At 44.3% G+C, this 24,268-nt stretch overlaps 1 pseudogene; it reads left to right on the plus strand.

Moving 5' to 3' along the window:
* The first annotated feature begins 6,812 nt into the window (after positions 1 to 6,812).
* On the plus strand, positions 6,813 to 23,647 carry LOC135966732 (ribosomal biogenesis factor-like; annotated as a pseudogene).
* Positions 23,648 to 24,268: the final 621 nt, after the last annotated feature.

Consider the following 24,268-nt stretch of genomic DNA (forward strand, 5'->3'; position numbering starts at 1 on the left):
TAATACTCAGGAAAAGAAAGTGACATTCTTTATTTACTTCAAGGCAACCATGTGAACTGTAAATTTAAAGTGTGGGGTCAATCTTTTCAAGGATGTTTATTTGACTTCCTAATGTCAACCCTAGTTCCTTAAAGCTGTCTAGTCATATCTGAAAATGTGACATTTCAGTCAAACCCTTGATAAAATAACCAGTGTCTCCAACTGTGCTTTGTTACAAGAAGAATAGATTCTTTTTTTTTTTTTTTTTTTTTTGAGACGGAGTCTCGCGCTGTCACCCAGGCTGGAGTGCAGTGGCCGGATCTCAGCTCACTGCAAGCTCCGCCTCCCGGGTTCACGCCATTCTCCTGCCTCCGCCTCCCGAGTAGCTGGGACTACAGGCGTCCGCCACCTCGGCCGGCTAGTTTTTTGTATTTTTTAGTAGAGACGGGATTTCACCATGTTAACCAGGATGGTCTCGATCTCCTGACCTCGTGATCCGCCCGTCTCGGCCTCCCAAAGTGCTGGGATTACAGGCTTGAGCCACCGCGCCCGGCTCTTTTTTTTTTTTTTTTTTTACAATAATAGGTTCTTATTAAACTTATGCTAATAACTAGATTGCCATAAAATAAGAATACTCATGAATAATTTTTAAACTTTGGAGAAATCAGGTAGAGACAGGTAAATATTTCCATTTTGCTAACAAATGTATCTTTTACTCCATGTCTATAAGCTATAAATTACTCAAAAGACAAAAGTTTTATTGATTCTGCAGAAAAAAATATAAAAGGAATCAGCAGTGTTTCAAATAAAAAGTCATAAAAGCCATTTATAGACCTTTATCAGATCAGTTTCATATAACTGATTCTTGTTCTGCTTAATGTTGGGTTGGCAATATTCATGAATGATGCTTCAGTTTATTAGAATTCTGAAAGTTTTTACTTAATCCAATGATATGATCTCCAAAGTTATCAGAAACTTGTATTTATGTCTGGGCATGTTGGCTCACGCCTGTAATCCCAGCACTTTGGGAGGCAGGGGCGGGTGGATCACTTGAGGTCAGGAGTTCAAGACCAGCCTGGCCAACATTGTGAAACTTCATCTCTACAAAAAAAATTAGCTGGGAGTGGTGGTGTGCACCTGTAATCCCAGCTACTCGGGAGACTGAGGCAGCAGAATCACTTGAACCCAGGAGGCAGAGGCTGCAGTAAACTGAGATCACACCACTGCACTCCAGCCTAGGTGACAGAGTGAGCAAAAAAAAAAAAAGGACACTTATATTCAGGAGCACGTCAGGGTCCTTTTCCATGAAGAAAAAGCAAATTTTGGACTGTAGCCAGTTACAAATAGTTTTTTGAGAAGAACCAAAGTAAAAATAATTATCCGTGGATTACAAATAGCTTAGAATAGCCATGGTTAAAGATGCAATCAACAAGGTAATTTGGTTATTTCTGTGGCATACAACAATTAAACATAATAATCATAATTATTACTGAGAACGTATACTAAGACATTTCAGAATTTAGGAATGTCACACAATTTTGGAACACATATGTATTAGACCCTTCTCACACTGCTATAAAGAAATACCCAAGACTAGGCAATTTACAAAGAAAAGAGACTTAATTGGTTAATGATTCTGCAGGCTATATAGGAAGCATAGCAGCTTTTGCTTCTAGGGAGGCCTCAGGAAACTCACAATCGTGGCAGAAGGTGAAGGGGAAGCAAGCACATCTTACATGGCCAGAGCAGGAGGGAGAGAAGGGTGAGGTGCTAAACACTTTTAAACAACCAGATCTCACTATAACTCACCCACTCACTATCATGAGAATAGCACTGAGGGGATGGTGCTAACCCATTAGTGAGAACTCTGCCCCCATGATCCAATCACTTCTCACCAGGCCTTACCTCCAACACTGGGGATTAAAATTTGACATGAGATTTGGTGGGGACACCGATCCAAGCCATATTATTCCACCCCTGGCCCTTCCAAATCTCATATCCTCCTCAAATTGCAAAATACAGTCATGACTTCCCAACAGTCCCCCAAAGTCTTAACTTATTCCAGAATTAGGTCAAAAGACCAAAGTCTAAAATCTCATCTGAGACAAGTCCCTTCTGCCTATGAGCCTATAAAATAAAAAACAAGTTAGTTACTTCCAAGATACCATAAGGGTACAGGCATTGGATACATGCTCCCATTCCAAAAGGGAGAAATTGGTCAAAAGAAAGGGGCTACAGGCCTTATGCAAGTTTGAAATCCAGCAGGGTGGTCATTACATCTTAAAACTCCAAAATAATCTCTGTTGACTCCATGTCACACATTCAGGGCACACTGTTACAAGGAGTGGTATTCCAAAGCCTTGGGCAGCCCTGCCCCTGTGGCTTTCCAGGGCTGCTCTCAGGGGCTGGTGTTGAGTGCCTGCAGCTTTTCCAAGTGCAGGGTGCAAGCTGTCAGTAGATCTACCATTCTGGGGTCTGGAGGATAGTGGTCCTCTTCTCATAGCTCCACAGGGAAGTGCCCAATGGGGCTCTGTGAGGCGGCTCTAACCCCCACATTTCCCCACTGCACTGCCCCAGAAGAGGTTCTCCATGAGGGCTCCACCCCTGTAGCAGGCTTCTGACTGGACATCCAGTCTTTTCCATACATCCTCTGAAATCTAGGCAGAGGCTCCCAAGCCTCAACTCTTGCACTCTGCACACCTGGAGGCTTAACACACTATGGAAGCCACCAAGGCTTCTGGCTTGCACCCTCTAAAGTGGTAACCCAGGCTATACCTGGGCCCTTTGAGCCAAGGCTGGAACTGGAGTGGTTGGGATGCAGGGAGCTGTGTCCTGAGGCTGTGCAGGCTGATGGGGCCCTGGGCCTGGCCCAGGAAATCATTCTTCCCTCCTATATCTCCAGACCTGTGATGAAAGGGGCTGTGGTGAATGTCTCTGAAATGCCTTCAAGGCCCTTTCCCCATTGTCTCCACTATTAGCATTTGCCTTCTTTTTAGTTATGCAAAATTTATGCAGCTGGCTTTAATTGCTCCCCTGAAGGTGGGCTTTTTTTTTTTTTTTTTTTTTTTTTTTTTTTTTTGAGTTGGAGTCTCTTCCTGTCGCCCAGGCTGGAGTGCAATAGCATGACCTCGGCTCACTGCAACCTCCACCTCCCGGGTTCAAATGATTCTCCTGCCTCAGCCTTCTGAGTAGCTAGGATTACAGGAGCCTGCCACCATGCAGCTAATTTTTGTATTTTTAGTAGAGATGGGGTTTCATCATGTTGGCCAGGCTGGTCTTGAACTCTTGACCTCATGCTCTGCCTGCCTTGGCCTCCTAAAGTGCTGGGATTACAGGTATGAGCCACCACACCCGGCCAGTTGGCTTTTCTTTTTGACCATATGGCCAGGCTCCAAATTTTTCAAGCTTTTATGCTTTACTTCCCTTTTAGTTTTTATTTATTTATTTTTGAGACAGGGTCTCTGTCACCCAGGCTAGAGTGCAGTGGCACAATTATTGCCTTCACAGCCTTGACCTCCTGGGCTCAGCCTTCTGAGTGGCAGACACTATAGGCATGTGCCACCACACCTGGCTATTTATTTATTTCATAGAGACAGGGTTTGTCCATGTTGGCCAGGCTGGTCTTGAACTCCTGGGCTCATGTGATCTGCCTGCCTTGGCCTTCCAAAATTCTAGGATTACAGGCATGAGCCACTATGCCCATCCTGCTTCCCTTTTAAATACAAGTTTCAGGTTTACATCATTTCTTTACTCATACATATGAGAATAGGTGGTTAGAAGCAGCTAGGCTATTTCTTGAACACTTTGCTGCTTATAAATTTCTTTCACCAGATACCCTATGTCATCATTCTCAAGTTCAAAGTTCCATAGATCCCTAGGGCAAGGGCACAATGCCGCCAAGTTCTTTGCTAAGGCATAACAGAAGTGACCTTTGCTCCAGTTGCCAAAAAGTTCCTCATTTCCATCTGAGTCCTAAGCCTGGACTTCATTGTCCATATCACTGTAAGCATTTTGGTCACAACAATTTAACAAATCTCTAGGAAGCTCCAAACTTTCCCTCATCTTCCTGTCTTCTTCTGAGCCCTCAAAACTGTTCCAACCTCTGTTTGTTACCCAGTTCCAAAGCTGCTTCTGCATTTTCAGGTGTCTTTATAGCAATGCCCTACTCCTCGGTACCAATTAGTCCATTATGTGCTATAAAGAAATACCTGAGACTTGGCTGGGCATGGTGGCTCACGCCTGTAATCCCAGCACTGTGGGAGGCTGAGGTGGGTGGATCACCTGAGGTCAGGAGTTCAAGACCAGCCTGGCCAACATGGTGAAACCCCGTCTCAACTAAAAATACAAAAATTAGCCGGGTCTGGTGGCAGTTGCCTGTAACCCCAACTACCTACTTGGGGGGCCAAGGCAGGAGAATCGCTTGAACCTGGGAGGCAGAGGTTGCAGTGAGCCAAGATCATGCCATCGCACTCAGCCTGGGGGACAAGAGCAAGACTTTGTCTCAAAAAGAAAAAAAAAAAAAAGAAATACCTGAGACTAGGTAATTTATAAAGAAAAGAGGTTTAATTGACTCATGGTTCTGCAGGTTGTGCAGGAAGCACAGCAATTTCTGCTTCTATGGAGGCCTCAGGAAACTTACAATCATGGTGGAAGGCGAAGGGGAAGTAGGCACATCTTGCATGGCTGGAGTAGGAAGGGTGGGGGTTGCTACATACTTTTAACAACTAGACCTGATGATAACTCACTCACTATCACAAGAATAGTTCCAAGGGGATGGTGCTAACCCATTCATGAGAACTCCACCCCCATGATCCAATCACTTCCCACCAGGCTCCATCTCCAACACTGAGGATTACAATTTAACATGAGATTTGGTGGGAACACTGATCCAAAGTATATTAACACATCAATAACATAGTTATACAAATATTTCTTACTTGACAATGTTTCTTGTATGATTTTAACATACCAGATAAGCCTAACATGGCTTTTTTGGACTTCCAGGCATTCCTTTTGGAAAAGTCTTTTTTTTTTTTTGAGATGGAGTCTCACTCTGTCACCCAGGCTGGAGTGCAGTGGTGCAGTCTCCGCTCACTGTAACCTCCACCTCCTGGGTTCACGTGATTTTCCTGCCTCAGCCTCCGGAGTAGCTGGAATTACAGGCTACCATGCCTGGATAATTTTCAGTAGAGATGAGGTTTCACCATGTTGGCCAGGTTGGTCTTGAACTCCTGACCTCTAGTGATCTGGCCACTTCGGCCTCCCAAAGTGCTGGAATTAAAGGTGTGAGCCACCATGCCCAGCCTGTTATGTAAACTTTAAGCAATGTCTTTCCCATTATAAAAGTTTTCTTGTGACTTGAGTGTAGGGAGATGCTCTTAAAAATGGAGCTTTCCTTTATAAATGTATTTATTTTACAAAGTGTTACAAAATAGCCAGCTAAATGCCAGGAGTCTTATTTTAAACACCAATCTAGTTAGATAGGTGGTCTTTTCAATTTAGCTTGTTTCTTCTTAATTAGATTACTGACTTTAGGGTGGAACCTTTTAGTGAATAGGGCAAAGGAAGCATTTGTAGTCTTCAGGGCCAAATATTTAAATGTGAAAAGCAGGCACAACTGGAAGGCAGGGCACCTAATTCTTTAAAAATCAAGGGTCCCATTTTAACTGAATCCTGGGTTCCCAAAAGTGGGAAATGCCATGAGACCAGCCATGTGGTGGGTGACCCAATAAGCCCACTCTAGCCCATCCCCCATGGGAGTCTTATCCCTCAATGATAAGCACTCTTACACCCTTGAAGTGTTCAAATGATGCCTTTCTCATCTAAATGCACAAAGAAAAGTGTGCCCTGCCTGCAGTAGCAACCATTCCTTGTATCCCCTGTCAGCCATTTCCAAAACTGCAGCCTTCACCGGTGACTTGTCAGCCAAGTGCACACACAAACGTCAGGTTCCCACTCACAGCACAAAGCAATTCATGGAACCCACTAAAACCAAAGAGATTAGGTGATACAATGCAAAAGAGAACAGAGCTTTAGACCTGAAAGAAATTGCCCACAACACTTCAGACTCCGTAAGGAAAACAGAAACTCCAAAAATCAGGTGAGTGGTGCCGTGTTCTGTGTTCTTCTAGGGGTCTCAAGGTCATTAGAAGTCTCTTCGAAGCTTCATTTGGTATTGAAAATGACAAAAGGAAGGAGAAGCAGACGTGGAAGAAAATAGAAGAACAAGTGTTAGAGGAGCCAATTTGGGAAGAGTATCCGCTTTCAAAAGGCCAATGAAGTTTTACGTTTTTCTCAGAAAAATCATGCCAACAAGATAGGAAGCAAACAGAGGGATCAAACACATTTAAAAAGGGGCTTTAGCTGACTGAGAAAAATCCCAGAAACAGAATCCAAAAAAGGAAAAAGAAGAAATATTTTTTTCTCAAAAAAATTATAGCCTAAATATCAGCTTTTTTGTTTTTTGTTTTTTTTTTTTTGAGACAAGGTCTTGCTCTGTCATCCAGGCTGAAAGCAGTGGCATAATCCAGCTCACCGAAACCTTGAACTCCTAGGCTCAATGATCCTCCTACAATAGCCTTTGATATTTTTTGTAGAGACGGGGTTTGCTATGTTGCCTAGGCTGGTCTTGAACTCCTGGCCTCAAGTAATCCTCTTGCCTCATTCTGATGCAGGACTTTTCTTGGCCCCACTTTCTAGCTGGAAACTTCTGTGGCTGGCAGGGCCTCTGCTTATTTCTTCCCACCAGCCCACTCCAGCCCATGGCTCCCAGCTGGCTTGGCCCTGCAAGCTGCTTCCCATCATATGGGGCAGCTACCTGGCACTGGCGAAGGATGGGAGGGCTACAGCTTACAGCTCTTTCATCCCCTACTGTTTGGCAGGTCCCAGGTTCTTGTCCTTCATCCAAGAAGAATGAGGTTATTCTGAAAATTGAAGGGTGAGGAAGGAGAAGAATTTTATTGAGTGTTGGAACAGCTCTCAGTGGAGAGGGGACATGAGGGTGGTCTCCCACCTGATTTCAGGTGGTTTCTCTCCCAGTGTGACTGGGTCTGGGGCTTTTATGGGATCAGAACTGGGGAGTGTGTGGTGACTAGTGAGTATGCAAAAGGGTAAAAGAAAGACACCGCTCAAAGGTGGGGATGACAGTGTAAAAAAAAAACAATTAGGGAAGTGTAGGATATGTAAAATAAGTGAAGGGTGAGGATCAAACAGAGGAAAGTGCACCAAATGGGAATAGAGGTTCCCAATACAGTCTGTAGACTTGACTTGTAGCTTGGCTTTCAGGCTTTAAACTCTTTGGATTGAAGGTGAGGTCTCACTGGGGACCCCATCTGCATCTGCCTGGACATTTGCCTGTCTCCTGCCACTATCAATTCTTCCCCAAGTGTTGGGATTGGAGCAGTAAGCCACTGCTCCCAGTACTAAACATCAGCTTTTAGTGAAGATGACTTCTTTCCATAGAACTCTAAAAAAGAATCTTTTTGAATCTCTTATTACTAGATTTCAGCTAGGAAAAACATAAATTAGGTCTCCCATTCAGTTAGTCTGGTTTTAAAACCAACTTTTTTTATAGTTGTGAATGCAAATGAATTATTGTTATTATCATTATTTTTTGAGGAAAGGTCTCACTCTGTCAACCCAGGCGGGAGTGCAGTGGTGTGATCACGGCTTATTGCAGCCTCAACCTGTGGGACTCAAGTGATTCTCCCACTTATTTTTTGATTTTTTGTAGAGAGAAGGTCTCACTATGTTGCCCAGGATGGTCTCAAACTCCTGGGCTCAAGCAATCCTCTCACCTTGGCCTCCCAAAATGCTGATATTACAAGTGTGAGCCATGGCGCCCAGCTGAATTATTTTAGACATTTCAGAAGATCCCTACTTTGGCTTCTGCTGCTTGTGAGTGTCCCAGGTTAAGTGAATCCACTTTTCCTAGAAGGGTTATACATAAATCCAGCTGGTATTTCTAAAAAGAGTGCTTAGATTTTGAAGCTGATTTCCCATAATTTAAGAACTTTTCGAAAGTGGCCCATGGGGGAATGTGTTTAAGGTCAAAGTGTGACGTGTTTCACACTGTCTCTAACTACCATGTGGCAGCAGAGTGATGAAGGCAAGGGAGACCAGACTGTCATATGTGTCCAGAAGAGCAAAAAGGGGTAACCTTTTCAGTTAGGAACAGGAATTGGTCACAAATGAAAGGCTAAGTCCACATTTTCAAGTGATGGAAAACAGCAGCCACCATTTTTTTTTTTTTTTTTTGAGACAGGGTCGTGCTCTGTTGTCCAGGTTGGAGTGTAGTGGTGTGATCACAGCTCACTGCAGCCCCGAACTCCTGGGATGAAGCAATCCTCCCACCTTGGCCTCCCAAAGTGCTGGAATTTCAGATGAGAGGCACCGTGCCTGGCTGATCTGCAATCTTAAAAGCATGCTATATGAAACCATGGGGGCCAAAGCCCTCAGTCCCCTAAAGGTTCACTGAAAAATCACTGACATAAGGCAGATTGATTAATAGGAGAAAAGCCTTACAGATTTGTTTGATGTGTATACACAGGAGCCTTCAGCACGAAGACCCAACCTCCTGATGAGTACAGAAGCTCAGATACCATCTTTTTTTTTTTTTTTTTTTCTCATGCTAAGAAGTCTCCATGAATGGAAGGTTATATGCCATCTTCAGGTTACAGAAAGAATGGGGACTTCATCCTGGCAAAACAGGTTATGGAGGTGGGGAGAAGAATTCTGTTGAGGGGATTACCAGGGAGAATGAATGGATCTGGGAACAGAGATGAACTTGTAAATAGTTCGCTTTGGAATTTAAATGATCCTTGGAAACTGTCATTAAAATGGGTCTGTTCAGGTATGGTTATGACTTGGTCTTATTTTCTGCAATAGAGAATGAGATAACAGGGAGGGGAAGGAAAAAACAATCGTTCTCCTTGGTGGGTCTGGATCTTAGGCAGATAAAGGAACTTCAGCCTCTACAGGGGAGAGAGTGGTGGGAGGGAGAGGTCAGAGAGACCTTGAGGCTTCTTAATTTCAATCTGTCAAAATGCCATCTTTTAAGGCCGGGCGCGGTGGCTCAAGCCTGTAATCCCAGCACTTTGGGAGGCCGAGACGGGCGGATCACGAGGTCAGGAGATCGAGACCATCCTGGCTAACACGGTGAAACCCCGTCTCTACTAAAAAATACAAAAAACTAGCGGGGCGAGGTGGTGGGCGTCTGTGTTCCCAGCTACTCGGGAGGCTGAGGCAGGAGAATGGCGTAAACCCGGAAGGCAGAGCTTGCAGTGAGCTGAGATCCGGCCACTGCACTCCAGCCCGGGCCACAGAGCCAGACTCCTCAAAAAAAAAAAAAAAAAAAAAAAGCCATCTTTTGGGGTATTGGTTTCTGAGCCCCAACAAAATGAAACCACCAGTACCTGTCAATCTTTTGATCAAAACTTCTGCTGTGTCACAGGGGTAGAAAAACTTTGACCAGAACCCCTGATCCCAAGGCAGAGGGAGAAAAAAGGTAGTTCCCTTCAGAGCTCTTTACTCAAATGTCCTGTTCAAAGGCAAACACCAAAGCTCTCCCCAGGACAGAGAGGGTTTGAAAAATAGTTCGAACAACATTTAGACCTTCAATCAAAGAGTGGGAGGTTCTAATTCAGGATAACTCACCCAAAACACCAGATGGGACACTGGAGGGAATGTTCATGCTGGTACCAAGTGTCACTTTCAGAGAGAAACACAGGATGGTTGGGGGGAGTCACTTTGAATCCTGCCAATTTCACCAGATTTGTCAACCTAAAAGGAAGGAAGCTGAGGCCAACGTAATGTAAGTAGAGAGTTTTTGGGGGCCAAGCTTGAGGACTGCAACCTGGGAGCATAGATTCAAGTTGCCCTCTATATACACTGATTAGCAACAGATACAAGTTGATTTTTAAAGGAAAAGAAGAGACAGTTCCTAAATTATTTACCAAGAATTTACATTTAAATAAATTAAGCTATTGATTGGCTATCCATTGTTCTTTGTCCAGGACCATGAAGATAATGGGTGAGGCAGCTAATCAGGAACAAAATGACTTTAAGCAATTGCCCCCAGACATGGATGCATGTGGTGAGGTGTGGCTGGAGTCCCATACTCATATATCTCTGGGCCTGCATACCTCACACACTCAGACTTCTCTCAGCTGTTTTTCTTTTCTCAGAAGAAATGATATACAGATTTATTAATGAGCACAAGGAGAGCCACAGAGTGATTACTCCCGCCCTTTGATGGGGTCCAGAAACTTGTATACCATCTTGAGGTTACAGAAGGAATGCTGCCTTGGATTGTGGCAAAACATGTTCTGGAATGGGGAGAACATGTTATGCAGATGAAACCTTACAGGTAGCAGCCCTCAGAAAGAATAGATGGTAAATGTTTCTTTCAGACTTTTAAGGTGTCAGACTTTCTAATCTTGCCCAGATCCAGATAGGGGAGGGCTTCAGAAAAGCCTGGCGGCCTCAGTGCAGATTCTTGCTACAGAGGCAAATTTTTCTCATAAGGAGATGGCTTTTAAGCTCTGTATGTATTTCCACCCTTCTGAATAGCCATCTTGAAATATACCAAAGAGGGCCAGGTGTGGTGCTCACGCCTGTAATCCCAGCACTTTGGGAGGCCAAGGCAGGTGGATCGCCTGAGGTCAGGAGTTCGAGACCAGCCTGGCCAACCTGGTGAAACCCCCTCTCTACCAAAAATGAAAAAATTTAGCTGGGCATGGTGGTGGGCACCTGTAATCCCAGCTACTCGGGAGGCTGAGGCAGGAGAATCGCTTGAACCTGGGAGGCGGAGGTTGCAATGAGCCAGGATTGCACCACTGTACTCCAGCCTGGGCAACAAGAGTGAAACTGCATCTCCAAAAAAAAAAAAAAAAAGGGAAATATGCCAGAGAAGTATATTTTGAGTGGAATATTTTGGTTTCCTTCAAGACATTAGGGCAGTGTCCACGAAGAAGGTCAAACTCTGTAAAATATTTAAAGAGGGCCGGGCCCGGTGGCTCACGCCTGTAATCCCAGCACTTTGGGAGGCCGAGGCGGGCAGATCACGAGGTCAGGAGATCGAGACCATCCTGGCGAACACGGTGAAACCCCGTCTCTACTGAAAATACAAAAAAATTAGCCGGGCGTGGTGGCGGATGCCTGTAGTCCCAGCTTCTAGGGAGGCTGAGGCAGGAGAATGGCATCAACCCGGGAGGCGGCAGAGCTTGCAGTGAGCCTGCAGTGAGCCGAGATTGCACCACTGCACTCCAGCCTGGGCAACAGAGCGAGACTCCGTCTCAAAAAAAAAAAAAAAAAAATTAAAGAGGTTTTTTCTGAGCCAAACATGAGTGACCAAGGCCCAAGGCACAGTCTCAAGAGGTTCTGAGAACATGTGCCCATGGTGGTTGGGTTATAACTTGGTTTTATATGCTTTAGGGAGACATAAGACATCAATCAATACATGTAAGTTATACATTGGTTTGATTCAGAAAGGTGGGAGAACATGAACCTGTGGCTCACAAGTCATAGATAAATTCAAAGATTTTCTGATTGGCAGTTGGTTGAAAGGGTTATTATTTAAAGACCTGCAATCAATAGAAAGGAGTATCTGGGTTAAGATAAGGGGTTGACATAGTTTGGACATTTGGCCCCCAAAATCTCAAGTTGAGATATAATCACCAATGTTGGAAGTGGGGCCTGGTGGGAGGTGTTCAGGTCTTGGGGGTGGATCCCTCACGGCTTGGTCTTCACGATATCTTCACGATAGTGAGTGACTTCTCATGAAATCTGGTTGTTTAAAAGTGTATGCCGGCCGGGCACGGTGGCTCAAGCCTGTAATCCCAGCACTTTGGGAGGCCGAGACGGGTGGATCACGAGGTCAGGAGATCGAGACCATCCTGGCTAACACCGTGAAACCCCGTCTCTACTAAAAATACAAAAAAACTAGCCGGGCGAGGTGGCGGGCGCCTGTAGTCCCAGCTACTCCGGAGGCTGAGGCAGGAGAATGGCAGAAACCCGGGAGGCGGAGCTTGCAGTGAGCTGAGATCCGGCCACTGTACTCCAGCCTGGGCTACAGAGCAAGACTCCGTCTCAAAAAAAAAAAAAAAAAAAAAAAAAAAGTGTATGCCATCACTGCCCCCACCGGCTCTTGCTCCCTGTCTTGCCATGTGACATGCCTGCTCTTTCTTTGCCTTCTGTCATGAGTAAAAGCTCCCCAAGGCCTCCCTAGAAGCTGAGCAGATGTTGGTGCCATGCTTGCAGAGCCTGCAGAACCATGAGCAAATTAAACCTCTTCTATAGATATAATAAAAATTACCCAGTCTCAGGTATTTATTTATTTTATTGATTGATTGATTTTGAGACAGAGTCTCGCCCTGTCACCCAGGCTGGAGTGCAGTGGCACAATCTCAGCTCACTGCAACCTCCACCTCCTGGGTTCAAGTGATTCTCACGCCTCAGCCTCCCAAGTTGCTGGGATTACAGGCATCTGCCACCATGTCCGGGTAACTTTTGTATTTTTAATAGAGACGGAGTCTCACCATGTTGGCCAGGCTGGTCTCGAACTCCTGACCTCAAGTAATCCATCTGCTTTGGCCTCCCAAAGTGCTGGGATTACAGGCATGAGTCACTGAGCCTGGCCAGGTGTTTATAGCAATGCAAGAATGCCCTAACACAGTGCAACCTGGCATAACGGGTTGTGGAGACCAAAGTTCTTTTTCATAGAATAGGTAGTAAATGTCTTTTATAAGGCCTTAAGATGTGCCAGACTCTTAGTTAATTATTTCCTGGATCAGGAAAACACCTGGAAAGGAGAGGGGGTTCTCTACAGAATGTAGATTTTCTCCACAAGAGACAGCTTTGCAGGGCCATTTAAAAATAAGTCAGGCCGGGCGCAGTGGCTCACGCCTGTAATCCCAGCACTTTGGGAGGCCGAGGCATGTGGATCACTTGAGGTCAGGAGTTCGAGATCAGCCCCGCCAACATGGTGAAACCTCGTCTCTACTGAAAATACAAAAATTAGCTGGGCGTGGTGGTACTTGCCTGTAATCCCAGCTACTCAGGAGGCTGAGGCAGGAGATTTGCTTAAACTTGGGAGGCGGAGGTTTCAGTGAGTTGAGATCACACCATTGCACTCCAGCCTGGGCGACAGGGCAAGACTCTGCCTCCAAAAATAAAAATAAAAATATGTCTGGGGAGCGGGGAGGGGGCAGGGATTGCATTGGGAGTTATACCTGATGTAAATGACGAGTTGATGGGTGCTGACGAGTTGATGGGTGCAGCACACCAACATGGCACAAGTATACATATGTAACAAACCTGCACGTTATGCACATGTACCCTAGAACTTAAAGTATAATAACAATAATAAATAAATAAATAATTTTTAAAAAAAGAAAGAAAGGAAGGAAGGAAAGAAAGAAGAGAAAGGAAGGAAGAAAGAAAGGAAAAAAGGAAGGAAAGAGAGAAAGAAACAAAGAAAGAAAGAAAGAAAGAAAGAAAGAAAGAAAGAAAGAAAGAAAGAAAGAAAGAAAGAAAGAAAAGAAAGAAGAGAGAGGAAGGAAGAAAGAAAGAGGAAGGAAAGAAGGAAGGAAGCAAGGGAGAGAGAGAAAGAAGAAAGGAGAGAAAGAAGAAAGAAAAAGAAAAGAAAGAAAGAAAGAGAAAGAAAGAGGAAGGAAGGAAGGAAGGAAGGAAAGAAAGAGAAGAAGGAAGAAAGAAAGAAGAGAGAGGAAGGAAGGAAGGGAGGGAAGGAGGGAGGAAGGAAGGAAGGGAGGGAGGGAGGGAGGGAGGGAGGGAGGGAAGGGGCAAGAAACAGATTCACTCCTGGAACGGAAGAAAGTGAAAGAAAATAGCTCTGGTGATACGTTGATTTTAGCTGTGTAAGAACCATTTTGGATTTCTGATCTTAAAAACAATAAGATAATAAAATTTTGTAGTTATAAAAAAAATATGTCAAAGGAATATATTTTGGGGTAAAATACATTGATTTCTTTTAGGGCCTGCTATCTGTCATGTGATGTTATACTAGAGTCAGATTGGAATTTGGTATCTTATTACTACAAAGTGTTGTGTCAGTCTTAAGGTCTGTTTTAATGTTAATGGTGGTTAGCTGTGCTTGAATTCCAAGAGGAAACGTGTCCAACACCCCCCACTTCCCATCACGGCCTGAATTCATTTTCTCAGGTTTACTTTGTAATGTCCTTGGCTGAGAGGATGGTCCATTCAGTCAGCTGGGGGCTTTAGAATTTTATTTTCAGCCAGGCATAGTGGCTCACGCCTGTAATCCCAGCACTTTGGGAGGCTGAGGCAGATAGATCACTTGAGGTCGGGAGTTCGAGACCAGCCTGACCAACATGGTGAAACCCTGTCTCTACTAAAATTACAAAAATTAGCCAGGCATGGTGGTACATGTCTGTAATCCCAGCTACTCGGGAGGCTGAGGCACAAGAATTGCTTGAACCTGTGATGTGGAGATTGCAATGAGCCAAGATTGTGCCATTGCACTCTCGCCTCGGCAACAAAGAGAGACTCCATCTTAAAAAAAAAAAAAAAAAAAAAAAGAATTTCATTTTCAGCTTACAGCAGGCTATTGAAAGAGAGAAAAAATATAATTTCTTTTCTCAATCCTTGTAACTTCTTAGCTGGGATACCTCTATAATAAAAGATAGACCAGGCCGGGCACGGTGGCTCAAGCCTGCAATCCCAGCACTTTGGGAGGCCGAGACGGGCGGATCACGAGGTCAGGAGATCGAGACCATCCTGGCTAACACGGTGAAACCCCGTCTCTACTAAAAAATACAAAAAACTAGTCAGGCGAGGTGGCGGGCGCCTGTAGTCCCAGCTACTCGGGAGGCTGAGGCAGGAGAATGGCGCAAACCCGGGAGGTGGAGCTTGCAGTGAGCTGAGATCCAGCCACTGCACTCCAGCCTGGGCGACAAAGCAAGACTCCGTCTCAAAAAAAAAAAAAAAAAGATAGACCAATAGGAGAAAAAGGTATACAAACTTAATGTGCATATGATCACAGGAGCTATACACACAGTATGAGACTCAAAGAAGGGGTCAGATGGCTGAAGTTTTAACACCATTCAGAGATTACAGAAATGATAGGGATTTGGGGACTCTTGGGATGGAGGTAGCCTCACGGGTTATGGAACAGTGAAGGGAGGAAAGCAGGGCAGGGAAAGGCTGTCTTTTTATGTAATTAAAACCCTAAAAGGTAGCAGCTCTCAGAAAGAATAGGTGGCAGCCTGGGGTAAGGTGTCTGCCAGACCTTTGCTCTCCTTTTCCTGTGAGTCAGCCTTTCCTAAATTCGGATAAGGGGGCTTCAGAGAAAGCCTGTTTGCATCTGCTGTTTACTTCACTCCACTAATGTTGATTTCCTCTACAGATGCAAATCTCCCCCACAAAAGACAGTTTTTCAGGACTATTCTCGTGTTTGCGGCCCCTCAGAATAGCCATCTCAAAATATGCCAAAGAAGTATATTTTGGGGTGGCATATTTTTGGTTTCCTTCAGCATAAACAACCTGCATGCCTTACATGGCCCCAATCATGACATCACTCTACAGCCATTGGTGTATATGACTATAGCTTTCAATTGTCAAGGAAAGATTAAATGATAGTCAGTGAATTCTTTTCAAGAAGGCAGGGAAAGGCTGGGTGCAGTGGCTCAAGCCTGTAATCTCAGCACTTTGGGAGGCCGAGACGGGCGGATCACGAGGTCAGGAGATGGAGACCATCCTGGCTAACACGGTGAAACCCCGTCTCTACTAAAAATACAAGAAAATTAGCCGGGCGAGGTGGCGGGTGCCTGTAGTCCCAGCTACTCGGGAGGCTGAGGCAGGAGAATGGCATAAACCCGGGAGGCGGAGCTTGCAGTGAGCTGAGATCCGGCCACTGTACTACAGCCTGGGCAACAGAGCGAGACTCCGTCTCAAAAAAAAATAAAATAAAAGAAGGCAGGGAAGGTTGGGCATGGAGGCTCACACCTGTAATCCCAGCACTTTGGGAGGCCAAGGTGGGTGGATCACCTGAGGTCAGGAGTTCGAGACCAGCCTGGCCAACATGGCAAAATCCCATCTCTACTAAAAATACGAAAATTAGCTGGGCATGGTAGTGGGCACCTATAATCCCAGCTACTCAGGAGGCTGAGGCAGGAGAATCGCTTAAACCCGGGGAGTGGAGGTTGCAGTGAATCAAGACTGCGCCACTTCACTCCAGCCTGGGTGAAAGAGCGAAACTCCGTTTCAAAAAAAAAAAAAAAAGAAGAAGTCAGGGAAAAGCAATCCATTTTAGAACTATGATGGTGTAAAAGAAAATAAAGTTTCAGGATCATCTAAATTTATTTTGCTGAGGGAGAAGTTAAGCCCTGGAGACTGAGTCACATAGCATGATTGCCATTCCGTTTCTTAGATTATAGATGAACTCTCTTCCTCATTGTTCTTATTCTGTAAATGACTAGGAGAGATCAGAGACCAGACCTCCCCATTTCCAATCACAAATCACAAAATGTTGTAGAGTAACTGCCTCTTTCATTGTTCTCTACATAACTGAGACCAGATGGTACAAAATACCCCATGTTTATGTCTTCATTGTGGGATGTTAACTATACCTTTCCCAAAAGAAAAAGTCCTCCTCAGCTAATAGAATCATTGTAGCTATGCATTAAGCCTTATATAGAAAGATGTTGAAGGCAAGCATGATGGCGCATGCCTGTAATCCCAGCTACTTGCGAGTCTGACGTGGGAGGATGGCTTGAGCCCAGGAGTTCAAGGCCGTTGTGAGCTATGACTGCACCACTGCACTCCAGCCTGGAACACAGGGTGTTTCTAAACAAAACAAAACAAAAACAGAAAGATGTTGAAATTCCGTTAAGTTTCCCTAAACTTTATCTATGTAAACAATTCCAAACTTCTATACTTCAGAACACTAACTTTCTTTCATTCTTTGGAATCTGTGCTTCCCAGGCAGCAGTCCTTATACTTTGTGCTTGAATAAACTCTCTTTAGATTAGAGTCTGAGCCTCTTGACTGTTTTATGTTGACAGTGGTAAAAATCATTAAAGTATTTAGAAAAAAAGTATTCAGCCTCGGAGTAGACATAGCCCCCACCCTTCAATGATCCCATTCCAGTGGGACAGGTAGAAATGCCTCTCTGGGGAATCTCTGGTGGATTCGAAGCACTGAGACCTTACTCTTGGACAACTCCTGGTCCTATGAAAGGAGCAGTTTCCAATATTTTTGGGTTTTTTTTGAGACGGAGTCTCGCTCTGTCACCCAGGCTGGAGTGCGGTGGCCCGATCTCAGCTCACTGCAAGCTCCACCTCCCGGGTTTGCGCCATTCTCCTGCCTCAGCCTCCCGAGTAGCTGGGACTACAGGCGCCCACCACCTCGCCCGGCTATTTTTTTGTATTTTTTAGTAGAGACGGGGTTTCACTGTGTTAGCCAGGATGGTCTTGATCTCCTGACCTCGTGATCCGCCTGTCTCGGCCTCCCAAAGTGCTGGGATTGCAGGCTTGAGCCACCGCGCCCGGCAGTTTCCAATATTGAGGATTCCCTGATGGAGCCAGACAGATCAAGTCCCCTCCACTGGGGATATCCCAAGCTAATGGAGGAAGAATGGAATGAGTCCAATAGGAGAAGCACAGGCCTTGCTTGTCAGACAATTCTGGGGTCATAAATGTACCTTGGCCTTTAGTGTGGTGGTGTGGGACATGGTAATCAGAACTCAGCCAGTCACCAGCCAAACTGTATAACTCACAAAGCAGATTTTCTGTAATATGTAATTATTGAGAATGAATAACTAAGGTGGAAAAAAATCTATACAGATGTTCCTTGACTTACAATGAAGTTATGTCCTGATAAATCCATCACAAGCAAAAAATGCATTTAATTCACCTAAACTACCAAACATTATAGCTTAGCCTGCTTGCCTTAACTGTGCTCAGATATTAGCCTATAGCTTAGGCAATATCATGTAATGCAAAGCCTCTTTTATAATAAAGTGTTGAATATCTCCTGTAATTTTTTATTTTTTTGTTAGGACGAAGTCTCACTGTGTTGCCCAGGCTGGAGTGCGGTGGCGCAATCTCGACTCACTGCAGCCTCTGCCTCCTAGGTTCAAACGATTCTCCTGCCTCAGCCTCCCAAGTAGCTGGGATTACAGGAATGCACCATTATGCCCAGCTTATTTTTGTATTGTTAGTAGAGAGAGGTTTTCACCATGTTGGCCAGGCTGGTCTCGAACTCCTGGCCTCAAGTGATCCGCCCGCCACAGCCTCCCAAAGTGCTGAGATTACAGGCATGAGCGACTGCACCTGTCTTAGCTCATGTAATTTATGAATACTGTACTGAAAGTGAAAAACAGAATGCTTGTATGGGTCCTCATCATTAATGTGCATAGCTGAAAGCACATTGGGTGTGAAGAATGTTTGAAGCATTGAACTAAAATTAATTGTTGGATGATAGGGATGCTACAGTGACAAGGTGATAAATTTCTCTCTCTTCTGATGAGGGTTGAGAATAGCTGGTAGAAGGACACTTATTGTTGGTTCAGCGGCATCCTGTTCTTCAGAAAGATAGTAAGTTTTGACTGTGAAGTTTGTTTCTTCTTTTCATTATGTATTTCTGTATAGCAAGCCAGAGCATATTGTAACTCCCTGTCAGTTCTTACACATATTCAGTAGCTGATATCCATTTCTTCTGAGATTTATACCCCACTGCTGAGAGTAGCAAACACCTCCTCCAGTTTCTTTGCTGTGAATGTTCTTGGTGCCTCAGGTATTACTTCTTCTTCTTCCGCCTCAGCTTCTTCACTTATTTCTTCCTCCAGTTTGATCAGTTCCCTCATTAGAAAGCTCTTCAGCCTCAATGCCAACAAGCTCATGAATATCCTCTTTATTGATGTCTAATTCTAGCTGTTTCCCAAGCACTAATATCTTGTTACTTACTATTTCATCAACAGCGGAATTTTTGTTAAAGCCTTTGAATATGTTCAACATATGTCTTTTAAACTTTCTTCCAAATGCCGTTCATGCATTGCTGTGTGACTTCTTCCCAAGCTGAAGCAATGTTCCAGATAGTATTTAGAATGTTAAAACCTTTCCAAAACTCTTGGAGAGTCTGGCCAGATTCCGTTGCTTCAACAGCCTATGCGAACGTTTGGAGTAAATGGTAGGCTTTGAATGCAGCTATTGTACCTTGATTCTTTGGCTGAATGAGTGAGATTGTGTTCAGCGACAATACACAACCTTTATGTCAGGATGGGCGTCGATGATATGCTGTGGGTGCCCTGGAACATTGTCTAAGATCAGAAGAATCTTGAATCAGATGCTGTTTTGCCTACAATATCCTCTTGTCTATAGCATAACACAGTTCAAAAACTAGTCTGAAAACAATGCTGACTTGTTTTCAAGGCTTGTAATCCAAGCTTTCCTGTTATGGCAATAATAAAAAGGTTTGCTTATTCACATTCTTGAATGCTCTAGGGTTCTCCAAGTGGAGAATTTGAACCATGCAACATTTCCACCCAAAAACAGCATTATAAGGTCTTTGAATGCCTTGAATCCTGGCATCTTCCTGTACTCTTGATGAATGTATGGATGCTCCAGGATACGCTTCCAGAATAAGCTCATTTCACTGACATTAAATATTTGCTGTCACAGTATTTCTTATTCACAATTATCTTACACAGCTCTTCTTTAAAAGCTTTGGCACATTTAGCATCTGCACTTGTGGCCTCACTGCTGACCTCCACATTATGAAAATGATCACAACTTTTGAAGTGTTGGAACTACCCATGACTTGCTATAAACCTTTTTTTTTTTTTGAGACGGAGTCTTGCTCTGTCGCCCAGGCTGGAGTGCAGTGGCCAGATCTCAGCTCACTGCAAGCTCCGCCTCCCGGGTTCACGCCATTCTCCTGCCTCAGCCTCCCGAGTAGCTGAGACTACAGGCACCTGCCACCTCGCCCAGCTAGTTTTTTGTATTTTTTTTTTTTTAGTAGAGACGGGATTTCACCGTGTTAGCCAGGATGGTCTCGATCTCCTGACCTCGTGATCCGCCCGTCTCGGTCTCCCAAAGTGCTGGGATTACAGGCTTGAGCCACCACACCCGGCCGACTTGCTATAAACTTTTACATATCCAAAGGATCATCAGCACACTCTTTTAAAGTATTGAAAAGTCTTCTTGCCTTAGCCTGGATCACCAGAAGGCTCAGTGGCATGTGCTTCTGTTTCTGGTCTTCCATCCACGTGACAAGTAATTTTTCCATATCATCAGTCAGCTCACCTCTTTTCTTCATGATGACAGTGAATTTAACCAATGCTGATTATTTCACTACATCTTATTCGCTTCTTTCCTTTAAGAAGGTGGAAATTACGGAATTTGAAAGTCCTAACTTACCTGAGATGACCATTACTACCTTACCACCTTCATGCTGAGGAATTAAGATCTTGAGTTCCATCTCAAGGGTAATTGCCTTCCTCTTCTTCTCACCAGAGACAGGAGACACAAATGGGCATTTTGCAGACATAATGAGATATGAAAGCATAAAACACAATATCCCCAAACACTGGCAACACAGTACACTGTAGGGTACCAGTTGTTTACTCTCGTGATCGCTGCTACCCAGGATCTTGAGAGAGTATCATACCACATATGGCTAGCCTGGGAAAAGTGCAGTTTCTACTGAATGTATATCAAATTCATGTTATTGTAAAGCCTAAAAATTATAAGTTGAACCATCATAAGTTGGAGACCATCTGTATGTTGATCGTCCAGGAGGGCCATGGCAATGTGCTAAGCTGACTATCAAATGGCTTAAAAGCCTAAGAAGTGTCTTCAAAAGAAAAATTAGCCATTGAACAGTTGCAGATTTATCAGGGATATGAAGAGAAGGAGAAAAACTGAGATAGGTAAAGATAAGGCAAATAATAGCTGACACTTATCAAGGGCTTACTAGGTGCCAGGTTCTGTTCTATTTTTCATGTGTTAATGCAGTCTTCACAAAGATCCTATGAAATAGTTATTACATTTTCTCCATTTTACAGAACAGGAAATTGAGGCACAAGGATGTTAGGTAACTTTCCCAAGTTTTAGTAAGAATTAAAGCTAGGATTTGAGACTGAGCAGTCTGGTTCTAGAATCGTGCACTTGCCCATCACCCTTGTGGGGGCCGTGGCCATTGGCCCCCTAAAAGTTCACTGAAAAACTACTGACATGAGGCAAATTGATTAATAGGAGGAAAGACATATAAATTTATTTAATGTACTTACATGGGAGCCTTCAGAATGAAGACTCAACCCAACAATAAGATATAGAAGCTTATATACCATCTTGAGGTTACAAAAAGAATGTGGGCTAAGAGTATGGCCCCAAACAGTTTATGTTGGTAAACCATGTTTAGTAGCAAGACACGGTGTGAAAGGGAGAAAGAAAGAGGTCTGGCTTGCAAAGATGGCTTTGTTACACAGATGAGGCCTCATAGGTAGCAGTCCTCAGAGAGGATAGATGGTAAAAGTCTTTTTTTTTTAATTTAAATTTTTATTTTTATTTTAAGTTTCAGGATGCATGTGCAGGATGTGCAGGTTTGTTACATAGGTAAACGTGTGCCATGGTGGTTTGCTGCACCTATCAACCCATCACACAGGTATTCAGCACAGCATGCATTAGCTATTTTTCCTAATGCTCTCCCTACCCCTAACCCCACCTCTTGACAGACCCCAGTGTGTGTTGTTCCCCTCCCTGTGTCCATGTGTTCTCATTGTTCGGGTCCCACTTATAAGTAAGAACATGTGGTGTTTGATTTTCAGTTCCTGCATTAGTTTGCTGAGGATAATGGCTTCCAGCTCCAACCAAGTCCCTGCAAAGGACATGATCTTGTTTTTTGTTTTTTGTTTTTTTTGTGTGTGTTTGCATAGTATTCCATGGTGTATACGTACCACATTTTCTTTATCCACTGATGGGCATTTGGGTTGATTTCATGTGTTTGCTATTGTGAATAGTGCTGCAATGAACATATGGTAAAAGTCTTTTTTCAGACCTTTAAAGGTGTTAGACTCAGTTAATCTCTCTTAGACATCGAAAATTTCTAGAAAAGGAAGGCCTGGCTGCATTAGTAGAGATTATCTACAGATGCCAATTTTCCCCAGAAAAAATAGCTTTGCAAGGACTCGTCTGTTTGCTGGCCCTGCAGCAACCATTTCAAAATATGTCAAATAAATATATTTTGGGGTAAAATATTTTGATTTCCTTCACCCTATACTAGAACCACCTCTGGATAAATCATGAACACTGGTGTGGATTCTGATCAGGGAGCCCCTGTAAGCCGGTAGTCCCTTAGAGAAAAATGGAGTCTGTATGCTGATTTAAAAATATAGATTGGGCCAGGGCGGGTGCGGTGGCTTACGCCTGTAATCCCAGCACTTTTGGAGGCCGAGGCAGGCATATCACGAGGTCAGGAGATCGAGACCATCCTGGCTCACACGGTGAAACCCCATCTCTACTAAAAATACAAAAACTAGCCAGGCGTGGTGGCGTGTGGCGGTAATCCCAGCTACTTGGGAGGCCGAGACAGAAGAATTGCATGAACCTGGGAGGCAAAGGTTGTAGTGAGCCAAGATAGCGCCACTGTACTCCAGCCTGGGTGACAGAGCAAGACTCCATCTCAAAACAAAACAAAATACCAAAACCCCAAAAAACAGATGATGTCACCTGGAGCTTAAGAAGCTGCATGCAAGTATTGAATTCCTGACAAGGGCCAAGAACAAATTAAGAGGGCAGAAATCCAAGAATGTATTTCACATAGCCAACCAAAAAAACTTTAAAGCTAAAAACAAAGCAAAACCAGTTACCACTAATCTTTTTTTTTTTTTTTCTTTTTTGAGACAGAGTTTTACTCTTGTCACCCAGGCTGGAGTGTAATGGCACGATCTCAGCTCACTGCAACTTCTGCCTCCTGGGTTCAAGCGATTCTCCTGCCTCAGCCTCCTGAGTAGCTGGGATTACAGGCGCCTGCCACCATGCCTGGCTAATTTTTGTATTTTTAGTAGAGACGGGGTTTCACCAGGTTGGCCAGGCTGGTCTTGAACTCCTGACCTCAGATGATCCACTTGCCTTGGCCTCCCAAAGTGCTAGGATTACAGGCGTGAGCCACCATGCCCAACCACCACTAATCTTTTTGTTTTTTGTTTTTTTTTTGAGACGGAGTCTCGCTCTGTCGCCCAGGCTGGAGTACAGTGGCGCCATCTCAACTCACTGTAAGCTCCGCCTCCCGGGTTTGCACCATTCTCCTGCCTCAGCCTCCCGTGTCGCTGGGACTGCAGATGCCCTCCACTGCGCCCGGCTAATTTTTTGTATTTTTAATAGAGACGGGGTTTCACCGTGTTAGCCAGGATGGTCTCGATCTCCTGACCTCGTGATCCGCCCGTCTCGGCCTCGCAAAGTGCTGGGATTACGGGCATGAGCCACCGCGCCTGGCCCACCACTAATCTTAAACATTATGAATGATGAAAAAGCTAACAGAGTAAATAAAGCTTTTGTAAATGTACAAAAGGAACTTGCACATGTCTAAAGGCCTTTCTCTTGAACCTCTACAGAAAGAATTGATTCCTCAGCAGTGTCATGAAAGCAAACCAGTTAATGTTGGTGAAGCTACAAAATTAATGGCTCAGTTGTAATATAGTGGTGATGCATCTAATTCCCCACAAAGACTAAGAAATTAAATGTTTTATACAATAAATAAATAAAATATATATTGGGTCAGGCGTGGTGGCTCACACCTGTAATCTCAGCATTTTGGGAGGCCAAGAGGGTGGATTTCTTGAGCTCATGAGTTTGAGACCAGCCTGGCCAACATGGTGAAACCCTGTCTCTACTAAAAATGCAAAAATTAGTGAAGAGTGGTGGTGCACCCCGTAATCCCAGCTACTTGGGAGACTGAGACATGAAAATCACTTGAACCTGGGAGACGGAGGCTGCAGTGACCCGAGCACCACTGCACTCCTGTTTGGGTGACAGAGTAAGACTCTGCCTCAAAAAAAAAAAAAAAAAAAAAAAAAAGCCAGGCACAGTGGCTCATGCCTGTAATGCCAGCACTTTGACAAGTGGATCACCTGAGGTTGAGAATTTGAGACCAGCCTGACCAACATGGAGAAACCCCATCTCTACTAAAAATACAAAATTAACTGGGCATGGTGGCACATGCCTGTAATCCCAGCTACACGGTAGGCTGAGGCAGGAGAATCACTTGAACCAAGGAGGCAGAGGTTGTGGTGGATCAAGGCATTGCACTCCAGCCT

This window comes from Macaca fascicularis, chromosome 13, assembly GCF_037993035.2.
Source record: "Macaca fascicularis isolate 582-1 chromosome 13, T2T-MFA8v1.1".
NCBI classification, from domain to species: domain Eukaryota; kingdom Metazoa; phylum Chordata; class Mammalia; order Primates; family Cercopithecidae; genus Macaca; species Macaca fascicularis.